General features: G+C 45.7%; 2 protein-coding genes across 5 annotated transcripts in view; both read left to right on the forward strand.

Moving 5' to 3' along the window:
• The window catches only part of LOC139250425 (immunoglobulin alpha-2 heavy chain-like), a gene marked incomplete at its 3' end in the record, with an annotated part of 222,120 nt that overhangs the window by 76,119 nt on the left and 133,500 nt on the right, over nt 1–12,501 (forward strand). The gene's annotated exons all lie outside the window — the stretch shown is intronic.
• The window catches only part of LOC139250428 (uncharacterized), a 68,070-nt gene that overhangs the window by 44,340 nt on the left and 11,229 nt on the right, over nt 1–12,501 (forward strand). The window contains exon 1 of one of the 4 annotated variants that reach the window (XR_011591294.1): nt 10,319–10,610. The exons of the other annotated variants lie outside the window; for them this stretch is intronic. The gene's annotated coding sequence lies outside the window, so the exon portion shown is untranslated. Of the gene's footprint in view, nt 1–10,318; nt 10,611–12,501 lie in introns of those variants that run through there. 4 annotated transcript variants of the gene reach the window in all.

Below are 12,501 nucleotides of genomic sequence, written 5' to 3' on the forward strand. Positions count from 1 at the left end.
GTATAAGATGATGAGGGGGCTTGACAAGGTGGATACAGAGAGAATGTTTCCACTGATAGGGGAGACTAGAACTAGGGGGCATAATCTTAGAATAAGGGGCCGTTTTAAAACTGAGATGAGGAAAAATTTATTTCCTCAGAGGGTTGTAAAACTGTGGAATTCACTGCCTCAGAGAGCTATTGAAGCTGGGACACTGAATAAATTTACGATAGAGATAGACAGTTTGTGAACCGATAAGGGAATAAGGGGTTATGGGGAACGGGCAGGGAAGTGGATCTGAGACCATGATCGGATCAGCCAAGATCGTATTAAATGGCAGAGCAGGCTTGAGGTGCCGTATGGCCTACTCCTGCTCCTATTTATGATGTTATTATGTTCTTATCCAGAACTCCCGTATCCAGAGCCACCCCTCGTCCAGAACCATTCCCGGCCACCGGTGGCACATGCTCAGAAGTCCTACATGAACAAATTGAAGTCCTTCCTCGCTGCCGACTCCAGCAATCGTTGGCCTGACCCCGCGATCCAACCCCCGCCCCATGATCTCTCTGCCGCACTCCCAGCCCCAAGCCAGCCAGCCCTGATATCCCCTTGCTCAGTACCTGTACCATCCAATTTAACATGACCACCCCTCATCCGGAAAAATCCCTTATGCAGAACAGGCCAGGTTTCCAGGGTTCTAGATAAGGGAGGTTCAACATGTACAGAAAACCCTGTCAGCGACTCAAAAGCACAACACTGCGGATGCTGGAAATCGGAAATCAAAACAGAAAATGCTGGAAATACTCAGCAGGTCAGAACTGACGAAGGACCATCAACCTGAAACGTTAACTCTGTTTCTCTCTCCGTAGATGCTCTGAACTGCTGAATGTTTCCAGCATTTTCTGATTTTATTCCTGGCAGTAGCCCTCAGAGGATTCACATGCATAACAACAACTTGCACCTGTAACATAGTAAAACATCCCAAGACACTTCACAGGAGCATTATCAAACAAAATGTGATACTGCGCTTGGTCAAAGTAGTAGGTTTTAATGAGGAGAGAGAGGTCGAGCGGCGGAGAGGTTTAGGGAGGGAATTCTAGTGCTTAGGGCCGAGGCAGCTGAAGGCATGGCCGCCAATGTTGGAGCGATTGAAATCGAGGTTGCACAAGAGGCCAGAATTGGAGGAGCGCTGAGATCTCGGAGGGTTGTAGGGCTGGTGGAATTCAGGGAGGGATGAGGGATTTGAAAACAAGGATGAGAATTTTTGAGGCATTAACAGACCAGGAGCCAATTTAGGTCACGAGCACAAGGGTAAAGTCTAGAGGTAACAAAGGCATGGATGGGAGGTTTCAACAACAGATAAGCTGAGGCAGGGGCAGAGTCTGACGATGTTACAGAGGTTGAAGTTGACGATCTTGGTGATGGTGCGGATATGTGGTCAGAAGCTCATCTCGGGGTCAAGTGCGACACCAAGGTTGCGAGCGGTCTGGTCCAGCCTCAGACAGTTGCCAGGAGAGGGATGGAGTCGGTGGTTAGGGAAGAGAAGCAGTTGCAGGTGATTCTCGGGCTACGACTGGACTTTATAATCGGCTTATAAAGTATAGGCACTGTAGGAAGGTGGTGTTCAATGGGCATCTTGCTGGATAGTGTTAGAGCAGCCTGCCAAACCTTCTGGGTCTGTTGTGGTCGATGGTGTCAGTCCTTTGAGTGTTCAAACATCTGGAGAAATAACTGCTGCTGCTGTAACTCTGACAGCCAGTTCACCACTTCAGGACAACATTTTATTCTTCCATTTTAACTGGTTCTCCAGTGGCCGATAGGGGCTGAAACTCTCACTGCACCATGTGTGATGGAGTGCCCCTTGTCTCAGGATGACCAGCACTTGCTTTGCTCCTTTATATTCTCCAAACCGATTCAATCCAGTCCACCGAAGGTAGCTCAGCTCCGGCACACTTTTATTGTTCGATGAAACTCAAGACTGGTCACAAATCTGCAATATTGAGTTTAAATAAACCCTTTCCTGTTTCTGTAATCAGGGACATGGGTGAACACTTATTGGCACCATCCACTTCCCATGGTCCTCGGGCCCGAAAACCTCTGGAGAGGATGGAGAGTTTTCCCACAGTACATAAATGTGTCAAAAAACCAATTTCCTCGCTCTTTTTTAGCACAATAATGGTGCAAGTGCTGAGGATTGCGAGAAAATTCAAGGCCCATGTCAACATTTTATGTCGAAAAAACCCAACATTTCACTGTCATGATTTGTTAACCAATCCAATTACTCATAATACTTTTTTTTTTTACAATGGTGCAGATTTTGCGGGAGGAATCACGGTGTGTTCAAACAGGTCCTAGATCCCCTGTCGAGGGCACCGCGCTGTTTTTACTCTCTGATTATCGCAAGTTACAGTGCAAAAGCCCACAGAGAGTCTTAGGCCTAAAAATCTGTTCTAATATTAGCGCCGGGCGATGTTTACCGTGTCCAAACGGGATATTCACTAGTAGCGCCCCAAGAGGGGAGTGGAGCACTTAGGGAAGCGTTCTACGCTACTTTGAGGGCTCTAGGGGTGGTAGCACTGCATGGATAATGAAGGTCTGGTGCTCGGAAACCTGAAAAATGACAGAAAGGTGAAGGGAGCGTTGGAAACACCGGCAGCAGTATGTGCGACCTCACAGAATCACGGCAATGTTAAAAGATTTTACAACTGACCAGCCACAGGCTCCTGCTCTATAACATCGCCCCAGGAGCTTCCATGGAACACCCGCTCTCCCTGTCGGTGACAGTGCCAGGCGCTACGGCAGGCGAAAGGAGTGAAGTTCAGGATCGCGGCACTAACGTGGCGTTGTACACCCATGACGTCACCAAGTGGGTGGTGCTAGAGTGCACGGCGTTAACTGATAGCGCCGCTGCTAAACCACCACTGAGGTTCACGGCAGGCACCGACAGTGCGGCACTCGGGCAGCAAGTGCTTAGCGGCTAGAAGGCAGTAGAGCAGGGGAGCGATGGGGGAAATGATAACCAGAGTGTGACAGGAAGGGACAGAATTTATAAACATAAGTGTATCAGAAAGTGAGGTCAAAGCAGGGAAAATAGTAAAAGACAAAATCAAAAGCACTTTATATGAATGCACGCAGCATTTGTAACAAGACAGATGAATTGACGGCACAAATAGATATAAATGGGTACGATCTGATAACCATTACAGAGCCATGGTTGCAAGGTGACCAAGGCTGGGAACTGAAAATTCAGGGATTTTTGACAATTCGGAAGGATGGACAAAATGGAAAAGGAGGTGGGGTAGCTCTGTTAATAAAGGATGAGATCAGTGCAGTAATGAGAAATGATATTGGCTCAGAAGATCAAGATGTAGAATCAATTTGGGTGGAGATAAGAAACAATAAGGGGAAGAAGTTATTGGTGGGCATAGTCTATAGGCCCCCTAACAGAAACTACACTGTTGGGCAGAGCATAAATAAAGCAGTATTGGAATCTTGTAAGAAAGTTCCGGCAATAATCATGGGTGATTTTACTCTATATATTGATTGGACAAATCAAATTGGGCACGATAGCCTTGAGGAAGAATTCATAGAGTGTATCTGGGATGGTTTCCTTGGACAGTACATTGTGGAAACAACCAGGGAGCAGGGTATCTTAGATCTGGTACTGTGTAAATATAAGAGACATAGGAAATAGGAACAGGAGTAGGCCAAAGGGCCTCTCGAACCTGGTCCGCCATTCAATAAGATCATGGCTGATCTGATTATTGGCTCAGCTCAACTTTCCAGCCCGCTCCCCATATGCATTTACTCCCTTATCGCTCAAAATTCTGCTATCTCCGCTTTAAATATATTCAATGACCCAGCCTCCTTAGCTCTCTGGCACAGAGAATGTACAACCGAGAGAAGAAATTCCTCCTCATCTCAGTTTTAAATGGGCGACCCCTTATTCGAAAACTATGCACCCTAGTTCTAGATAACTCCATGAGTGGAAACATCCTCTCTGCATTTACTTTGTCCAGCCCCCTCATTATTTTATATGTCTTAATAAGATCATCTCTCATTCTTCTGAACTTCAACGTGTATAGGCCCAACCTGCTCAACCTTTCTTCATAAGTCAATCCCTTCACCTCAGGAATCAAATGAGTGAATCTTCTCTGAACTACCTCCAATGCAAGTATATGTTTCAATGATAAGGATTATGGGGAGTGGACGGAGAAGTGTAGCTGAGCCCAAGATCAAATCAGCCATGATCTGATTAAATGGCGGAGCAGGCTTGCGGGGACAAATGGCCGACTCCTGCTTCTATTTCTATATTCTTATGTTCTAGTGCCCCCCCACCCCCCGCCTCTTGGGCACTAACGGGTGGTGCTAAGCAAACAAATGTTTAACCTTAAGTGTAATGAACGGTGAGCGCCGTTCATTTTCCGCTGACCACTGACTGACCAATAATAATTGCAATTTATTCGCCATAAATTAATTTTCTAATGTCAGAAATAAAGTTTAAACATAATATAAAATTCTAAATATGAAGACCCTCTCACAATAACATGATTAAATGTATCTATTGAATTGTCTTTTACTGTCTTCCCTAAAGCCTATACTTGAAAGCCTCGCCTTGTCTCAAGAGTTGGGGCTTCTCTCCAACAGGTCTACAGTTTCAAACCACATTCTGGCAATGGCATTCTCAGCATGTGCAGCGTGCAATAATGTACAAGATCACCGGCCAGAATATTCTAGCTATAACACTCCCACATACAATTCCTCCCTTCCTGTTCAACACTGTTAGTGTACGTCATTAAATACAGAGCAACCTGGCATCTGGTGGGCAAAAAGCAAGCTGGTCAGTAATTCACATCAGGCAGTAGAGACACAGAAACATAGAAAATAGGTGCAGGAGTAGGCCATTCGGCCCTTCGAGCCTGCACCACCATTCAATAAGGTCATGGCTGATCATTCCCTCAGTACCCCTTTCCTGCTTTCTCTCCATACCCCTTAATCCCTTTAGCCGTAAAGGCCATATCTAACTCCCTCTTGAATATATCCAATGAACTGGCAACAACAACTCTCTGCGGCAGGGAATTCCACAGGTTAACAACTCTGAGTGAAGAAGTTTGTCCTCATCTCAGTCCTAATAGGCCTACCCCTTATCCTAAGACTGTGTTCCCTGGTTCTGGACTTCCCCAATATTGGGAACAATCTACCCGCATCTAACCTGTCCCGTCCCGTCAGAATTTTGTATGTTTCTATGAGATCCCCTCTCATCCTTCTAAACTCCAATGTATAAAGGCCCAGCTGATCCAGTCTCTCCTCATATGTCAGTCCGACCATCCCGGGAATCAGTCTGGTGAACCTTTGCTGCACTTCCTCAATAGCAAGAACGTCCTTCCTCAGATTAAGAGACCAGAATTGAACACAATATTCCAAGTAAGGCCTCACCAAGGCGCTGTACAACTGCAGTAAGACCTCCCTGTTCCTATACTCAAATTCCATTGCTATGAAGGCCAACATACCATTTGCCTTCTTTACCGCCTGCTGCATCTGGCCAGCTTTCAATGACTGATGAACCATGACACCCAGGTCTCATTGCACCTCCTCTTTTCCTAATCTGCCACCATTCAGATAATATTCTGTCTTTGCGTTTTTGCCCCCAAAGTGGATAACCTCACAGTTATCCACATTATACTGCATCTGCCATGCATTTGCTCACTCACCTAACCTGTCCAAGTCACCCTGCAGCCTCTTAGCGTCCCCCTCACAGCTCACACCGCCACCCAGTTTAGTGTCATCTGCAAATTTGGAGATATTACACTCAATTCCTTCATCCAAATCATTGTTGTATATTGTAACGAGCTGGGGTCCCAGCACTGAGCCCTGCGGCACTCCACGAGTCACTGCCTGCCATTCTGAAAAGGACCCATTTATCCCAACTCTCTGCTTCCTGTCTGCCAACCAGTTCTCGATCCACATCAGTATATTACCCCCAATACCATGTGCTTTGATTTTACATACCAATCTCTTGTGTGGGACCTTGTCAAAAGCCTTTTGAAAATCCAAATACACCACATCCACTGATTCTCCCTTGTCCACTCTACTAACTACATCCTCAAAAAATTCCAGAAGATTTGTCAAGCATGATTTCCCCTTCATAAATCCAAGCTGACTTGGACCGATCCTGTCACTGCTTTCCAAATGTGCTGCTATTTCATCCTTAATAATTGATTCCAACATTTTCCCCACGACTGATGTCAGGCTAACCGGTCTATAATTACCCATTTTCTCTCGCCCTCCATTTTTAAAAAGTGGTGTTACATTAGCTACCCTCCAGTCCACAGGAACTTATCCAGAGTTGATAGACTGTTGGAAAATGATTACCAATGCATCCACTATTTCTAGGGCCACTTCCTTAAGTACTCTGGGATGCAGACTATCTGGCCCCGGGGATTTATCGGCCTTCAATCCCATCAATTTCCCTAACACAATTTCCCACCTAATAAGGATATCCTTCAGTTCCTCCTCTCACTTGACCCTCGGTCCCCTAGTACTTTTGGAAGGTTATTTGTATCTTCCTTCGTGAAGACTGAACCAAAGTATTTGTTCAATTGGTCTGCCATTTGTTTGTTCCCCATTATAAATTCACCTGAATCCGACTGCAAGGGAGCTACGTTTGTCTTCACTAATCTTTTTCACTTCACATATTTATAGAAGCTTTTGCAGTCAGTTTTTATGTTCCCGGCAAGCTTCTTCTCATACTCTATTTTCTCCCTCTTAATTAAACCCTTTGTCCTCCTCTGCTAAATTCTAAATTTCTCCCAGTCCTCAGGTTTGCTGCTTTTTCTGGCCAATTTATATGCCTCTTCCTTGGATTTAACACTATCCTTAATTTCCCTTGTTAGCCAGGGTTGAGCCACCTTCCCCATTTTATTCTTACTCCAGACAGGGATGTACAATTGCTGAAGTTCATCCATGTGATCTTTAAATGTTTGCCATTGCATATCCACTGTCAACCCTTTAAATATCATTTGCAAGTCTACTCTAGCCAATTCATGCTTCAAACCATCGAAGTTACCTTTCCTTAAGTTCAGGACCCTGGTTGTAAGTTCAGCAAGAGTGAGTTCTCTCGGAGAAGTGGGCAGCACTCCCATCTGAGTCGGAAGGCTAGAACATAACAAGAAATAGGAGCAGGAGCATGCCATACGGCCCCTCGAGCCTGCTCCGCCATTTAATATGATCATGGCTGATCCAATCATGGACTCAGGTCCACTTACCTGCCCGCTCTCCATAACCCTTTATTCCCTTATCGGTTGAGAAACTGTCTCTGTTTTAAATTTATTCAATGTCCCAGCTTCCACAGCTCTCTGAGGCAGCGATTTCCACAAATTTACAACCCTCTGAGAAAAGAAATTCCTCCTCATCTCAGTTTTAAATTGACGGCCCCTTATTCTAAGATTATGCCCCCTAGTTCTAGTCTCACCTATTAGTGGAAACATCCTCTCTGTATCCACATTGTCAAGCCCCCTCATAATCTTATACGTTTCGATAAGATCACCTCTCATTCTTCTGAATTCCAATGAGTAGAGACCCAAACTACCCAACCTTTCGTCATAAGTTAACTCCCTCATCTCTGGAATCAACCTAGTGAACCTTCTCTGAACTACCTCCAAAGCAAGTATATCCTTTCTTAAATATGGAAACCAAAATTTTACGCAATATTCTAGATGTGGCCTCACCAATACCCTGCATAACTGTAGCAAGACTTCCCTGCTTTTATACTCCATCCCCTTTGCAATAAAGGCTAAAATTCCATTGGCCTTCCTGATCACTTGCTGTATCTGCATACTAACCTTTTGTGTTTCATGCACCAAGACCCCCAGGTCTCGCTGTACTGCAGCACTTTGTAATTTTTCTCCATTTAAATAATAACTTGCTCTTCGATTTTTTCTGCCAACGTGCATAACCTTACACTTTATACTCCATCTGCCAAATCTTTGCCCACTCACTTAGCCTGTCTATGTCCTTTTGCAAGTTTTTTGTCCCTCCTCACACGTTGCTTTTCCTCCCATCTTTGTATCATCAGCAAACTTGGCTACGTTACACTCGGTCCCTTCATCCAAGTCGTTAATGTAGATTGTAAATAGTTAGGTTCCAGCACTAATCCCCACAGCACCCCACTAGTTATTGATTGCCAACTCGAGAATGAACCATTTATCCCGACTCTGTGTTCTCTGTTAGTTAGCCAATCACTTTGTTCACAGTAATTGTAGCAGCACTTGTGTGCTGAGAGATTTGCATCGTATTGTCACTTGTGGCAATGAATGCCTGGGTTATCGCTATGGCCTTGGTCAAGGTTGGTGTCTCTACAGTCAAAAATTTGAGAAGTATGGTTTTGTGGACAATGCCAAGTACGAAAAAGTCTCGGAGTATGTGCTCCAAATGTCCTTCAAATTTGCAATGCACTTAGCTCGGCGACATAACTTGCCATTTCCTGGCCTTCAGACCTTTTGTAGGTGTAGAACCGGTACCTCGCCATCAGAACGCCTTCCATCAGGTTAAAATGCTCTCGGATCAGTGTGCACAAATCGTCGTACAATTTCTCCGTGGGTTTCGCTGGAGTGAGCAGATTCTTCATGAGGCTATACGTTGGTGCCCCACAGACGGTGAGGAGGATTGCCCTTCATTTGGCAGTGCTCTCTTTCCCATCCAGCTCGTTAGCCACGAAGTATTGGTCGAGTCGCTCCACAAAAGTTTCCCAATCATCTCCCTCCGAAAATTTCTTCAGGATGCCCACTGTTCTCTGCATCTTTGGATTTGTTATCTGTATCTCGTTGCCAGTTATTGTGTATGGAGAAAGAGTCAGACTGAACACTGTGAGCTCAAAGTAAAGTGTAACCTTAGTCTTTTATTGCAGGTCTCCAGAGTGCCTCTCCAACCTGTGAAACCTCCTTAAATACCTGTCCTCCCAAGGGATTATGCAATCCCTTGGGACTCCCGGGGATGAGCCCTCTGGTGGCTGTACAGAGTAAATACAAGTCCACATATATAACAACTTTCCTTTCATAAATCCATGCTGACTCTGCCTGACTGAATTCTGCTTTTTTAAATGTTCTTCTACTGCTTCTTTAATAATGGAATCCAACATTTTCCCAACCACAGATGTCAGGCTAACTAGTCTATAGTTTCCTGCTTTTTTTCTGCCTCCTTTTTTAAATAGGGGTGTTACAATTGCAGTTTTTCAATCTGCTGGGACCTCCCTAGAATCCAAGGAATTTTGGTAAATTACAACCAATGCATCCACTAATCCACTAATCAGACCCTAGGATGCAAGCCATCAGGTCCAGGGGATTTCTACACCTTTAGTCCCATTATTTAATGAGTACCACCTCATTAGTGATTGTGATTGTGTTCCTCCTCCATTATAGCCCCTTGACTATCCACTGTTGGGATATATTGCACTGTTGGGTTGTGGGTTCAAGTCCCACTCCAGAGACTTGAGCTCATAAATCCACTGCAGTGCTGAGGGAGTGCTGCAGTGTCGGAAGTGCCGTCTTTCGGGGGAGACATTAATCCGAGGTCCCGTCTGCTCTCGCAGATGGATGTAAAAGATCCCTTGGCACTATTTCGTAGAAGAGTTCGAAGAAGAAGGGTTATCGCCCGTGTCCTGGGCCGATATTTATTCCTCAATCAACATTTGCCTCAATTTCAAAATTCTCATCCTTGTTTACAAATTCCTCCATAGCCTCGCCTCTCCCTATCTCTGTAATCTCCTCCAATGCCACAACCCCCCCCCTCGAGAATGTCTGTGCTCCTCATATTCTGCCCTCTTGAGCATCCCTGATTATAATCGTTCAACCATCAGTGGCCGTGCCTTCAGCTGCCTCGGCCCTAAGCTCTGGAATTTCTCCCTAAACCTCTCTGCTTCTCTTTCCTCCTTTGAGATGCTCCTTAAAACCTACCTCTTTGGCCAAGTTTTTGGTCATCTGCCCCATCTTACGTGGCTCGGTGTCACATTTTTGTCTTATAACACTCCTGTGAAGTGCCTTGGGACATTTTACTACATTAAAGGCGCTATATAGATACAAGTTGTTGTTGTAAAACAGACTATCTGGTCTTTATCACATAGCTGTTTGTGGGAGCTTGCAATTGGCTGCCGCCTTTCCTACATTACAACAGTGACTACACACCAGGCTGTAAAGCGTTTTGGGACGTCCTGAGGTTGTGAAAGGCACTATAGAAATGCAAGTCATTCTTACGTTAAGTTATATTTATTTACTTACCAATCACATTCCCAGGTGCAGTGGCGGAACCAGTACTGGTTCAGTCTCCGACAGTCTATAGCGTGAGAGAGCGTCAGACTGTGAGCTTACGCTGCACCATGAAGAAAGACAACGTCAGGCAAGTGGATGTTCACTGGTCCCAACAGCTCCCTGGTACACACAAGGAGATGATACTTCATTACACAAATAATACATTAAAAAAGTAGCGGGGTTTTGCTGACCATTTTCAGTCTTCCAGGGATGTCACCAGTATTAGCTTCATTCTGACCATCACAGGCGTGCAGCACAGAAACACCGCTGCCTATATCTGCAGTGTGTGGAGCCGTATCGATGGAGCAGGAACCCAGCTGAATGTCATCGGTATGTAAATGTTAGCTATCACTCGCAGGTTCACAGGAACAGACCGCACTGGTGTTAATTCCTGGATTCTTTTATTCAATCTGGTTCAGTAAAATTACTGAGTCGAATACCTCTTGTGCTTTGAACAAAGCAGTCTTTATTACCGGCCAGTAAGACCTATCAGACAGAAGATATACTCTCTGGATAGAGCGTACACACTCCCTACGGATAGGTGAAGTTACATCGTAAAGCGTTAACAGTTATACAGTTTTGAAATCAGATAACAAAATACAAATGGATTGACAGTCTAACTCAGACACTCATTAGTCAATCTATATGAGATGTTCTTCTTGAAAGCTCAAGTATTGCCTCCAAATGTTTCAATCTAATGGTGTGACTATTTACTGAGACCTTGCAATTCTGCAGATGTATTTCATGTTACAATTATATATTATTGGCAGGATTAGTGACTTGAAACCTTGAGACAGATTGTTAGCTATGCTGATGTTGCACTATTTGCAATCTGACATTCTCCCAGCTATTCTTCCATGGCGTATACATTTTCATATATCCCGTTTACTTTACTATCCTTAATTCCATATATTCCGTTCAGATATCCACACTGGGACCTGTATCCGACCCACAGCAGGGCAGGGGGAAAGGATGGATTGTCCAAGATGGGAAGGGTTTTATTTTCACAAAGAAGTTGTTGGTTTAATAGAACAATAATGTTGTGTATGAATAAAGAGTCTGACCAGATACTGAGAGCTCAAAGTAAAGTGTGACCGTAGTCTTTTATTACAGGCCTCCAGAGTACCTCCCCAGCCTGTGAGGCCTCCTTAAGTACAGCTGCTCCCAAGGGCTTGTGGGATCCCTTGGGACTCCAGGGGATGGGCCCTCTAATAATTAAACAAGGTATTTACAGGTTTACATATATAACATAAGAAATTAAAATTCCAAAGACAGCTCCTGCCTGAATTCAAAAGCGACCCAACTGAAATGGTGTGTGTGTTAATGTGGCATTTAAATAGGAGCCAGCAGTGGCTCCAAATGTGAATCATGTGTTCATCACAAGGGGAAATGCCAGGGTTGGGCTGTCCTGAGGATCTGCTAATGAGGCCAGCAGTTGGCACGTTAACGTTGACTTTAGCAACTCTGCAGTGGGGAAGGACAAGACAGCCATGGTTCCCACACTAAATGACTAACCCATGGTCCCTGCCGGAAAGTGTGTGTGTGTGTGGACACTGGCAGAGGACCAGGATCAGGCTTGGCGACAAGGCCTATAGAGTCAAGAGCCTGACAACACCCAGTGTCTGGGATTAGGTGAATAATGGGGAGAGGTTCTGGAAAGTGCGGCGCTCGGGATCAGAACTGAAAATGAAGCAAGGCAGCTCCTGCGCAGGTTTCCCGGGAGTCGGGTAATCCGGCAGTGAAAGGGAGGCGGGAGCGGCCCAATCCACAAGGTAAGTGCATGTTCCAGCACTGCTTCTGGGGCAAGAGGGGCAGGACTGCACCCCCCGCCATCACCTACATCGATTGTAGCCTCTCCCCCCCCGCCCAATCGTGTCCTCTCTCCCCCCCCCTCCCCCGCCCAATGGTGGCCTCTCTCTTTCTGCCCCCCGCCCGATCATGGCCTCCCTCTCTCTCTTTCACTCTCCCCCCCCCCCCCACCCAATCGTGGCCTCTCTCTCTCTCTCTTATCCCCCCATCGATCGCGGCCTCTCTCTCTCTCCCCCACCCAATCGTGGCTTCTCTCACTTCCCCACCACTGCCCGATCATGGCCTCTCTCTCTCCCCCACTCGTGGCCTCTCTCTCTCTCTCACACCGCCCAATCATGGCCCCCCTCTCTCTCTCTCTCTCTCTCTCTCCCCACCCGCCCAATCGTGGCCTCTCTCTCTCTCACACGCCCGC

The sequence above is a fragment of the Pristiophorus japonicus genome, unplaced genomic scaffold, assembly GCF_044704955.1.
Source record: "Pristiophorus japonicus isolate sPriJap1 unplaced genomic scaffold, sPriJap1.hap1 HAP1_SCAFFOLD_370, whole genome shotgun sequence".
NCBI lineage: Eukaryota > Metazoa > Chordata > Chondrichthyes > Pristiophoridae > Pristiophorus > Pristiophorus japonicus.